Source organism: Microcaecilia unicolor, chromosome 7 (assembly GCF_901765095.1).
Source record: "Microcaecilia unicolor chromosome 7, aMicUni1.1, whole genome shotgun sequence".
Classification (NCBI taxonomy): Eukaryota; Metazoa; Chordata; class Amphibia; order Gymnophiona; family Siphonopidae; genus Microcaecilia; species Microcaecilia unicolor.
In genome coordinates this window covers 82024715-82026735 of record NC_044037.1, presented here as the reverse complement: position 1 = coordinate 82026735, position 2021 = coordinate 82024715, and positions in this window count along the sequence as shown.

The window sequence follows — 2021 nt, the reverse complement described above, 5'->3', positions numbered from 1 at the left end:
ATGCTCTAGTCCCGCCTTCGCTGCGCTTCCAACACGTCCCCATGAACTTTGGTCGTCCTGCGACGGAAAGCAGTTGAGGACGCCCAAAACCGGCTTTTGATTAAGCCGATTTGGGCGACCCTGAGAGAAGGACGCCCATCTCCCGATTTGTGTCAAAAGATGGGCGCCCTTCTCTTTCGAAAATAAGCCTGAAAGACACACACAGATATATACATACATACACACACACTCACAGAAACACACAAGGAGACACACATACACAGAGACATGCCTCATACAGTGCCTGTCACTCTGAGACACACTTTGCCATATCTTATCACACCCAGCCCCCTTACATATATGCATGAGTTTACAAATGAAGGAAGGGGAAATGCACCATGTTGCCACACTGTAAGCAGGGCCGCCGAGAGACTGAGCTGGGCCCGAGACAAGGCTGCCCCTGCCCCCCCCCCCCCCCCCCCCCGAGGTCGCCGCTGCTCCCCCTCCAGCCGCTCCTCTCCGTCCGCCACCGGGCCAGGCCCCTGCACTATATATAGATCCTTCAAGAGGTAGTGTGTCATGATTTAGGCTCTACACCTTTTATGATGTTTTGGTGCCACCTCAGTAAGGCCAAAACACAATCTCTCCACCGCAAAACACTGTACACAAACTTGTGCAAAAACCCACTCATAACCTTACCAAACCATAACAGCACTAATTCCAAGGACAGGACAAGCTACAACCTTATGCGTGGAAAGGCTGCACTGTAATTACACCGGGCTCTAAAACACCAGTACACTACCTAATGAAAAACAAAACAAAAAGGGCTGCAAATACTACACACTAGCAGAATACTGCACCTTGATCACACATGAAAAACACATGACAACAGATATGACACAAGGAACTAGAAATTTTTTCTCCCACACTTTACAACTTTTCAAAGTTGCCCCAATACCATTATACATCTATTATAGGTTTCTCAAATTTAGCCTCAATGGTGCTTAATTGTCTAATACTTAGTTTTTGGCAGTTGATCTATACACCAAATTCCTCATCGGCTTCTACATAATTATTTGAAGAATAACTTAGTTGAGCTGGCGGCGGCACTAGAACGGCATAAGGAGGGAGTCCTTGACACAGTCTAGCAGGCGAAACATGCATATCGGACAGTTTTGAGCCCCCTGTCCGAATATACTTAAGTTAAGTGCTTTAAAATATTCTTCAAATAATTATGTAGAAGCTGATGAGGAATTTGGTGCGTAGATCAATTGCCAAAAACTAAGAATTGGACAATTAAGCAACACTGAGGCTAAATTTGAGAAACCTATAATAGACATATAATGAATGGTATTGTGGCAACTTTGAAAAGTTATAAAGTGTGGGAGAAAAATATCGAATAATAGGTCAGGGACCATCAAATGTGAATGGCTTTAAATAAGACAGGAATGAGCATACCAAAATATAGAAACTTCTAGAAAGAACAGGATAGGCAGGCTTGCATTTATAAAAAATTATAAACAATAATTTTATTACCTGGTCCCTGGCAGGTGACGTGACAACAGAGCTTTGCTGGCTGGTGCTGCTCTTTCCTCCACTCCAGTGCACAAGTCAAGTGTGCACACTCAAATCCCCCGACCTCCAAAACTGCTTACTTAGCTAGTTAGCTTACAAAAGGGGTCCAGTGCTGCTCTCCCACAAATTATTGCTCCTCCAGCTCCAGTCACAACTGCAGCATTTCCCGTGCTGGTCCACTGGAACAGAAGTTGAACTTGGAACAGACCAGGCCACCAGCACTGTAGTAGTGCACTCCAAATTTAGCCCGGCCCGCCACGCGCCACCTGACCTGTCCTGACTCCTGAGGTCACCCACGACGCGACCCGGCCGGAAAAGGAGCAGCAGGCACTAGCCCCACCCGCCCCGTAGTAGCACAGGCTGCCGCTGGTGCCGCTGGCCACACACCGCCCACCCACGCGGCACACACCGCACGTACACACAGGAGCGGTTCCAGAGCAGAGCGAATCGCGAGGCTGCCTTCAGTG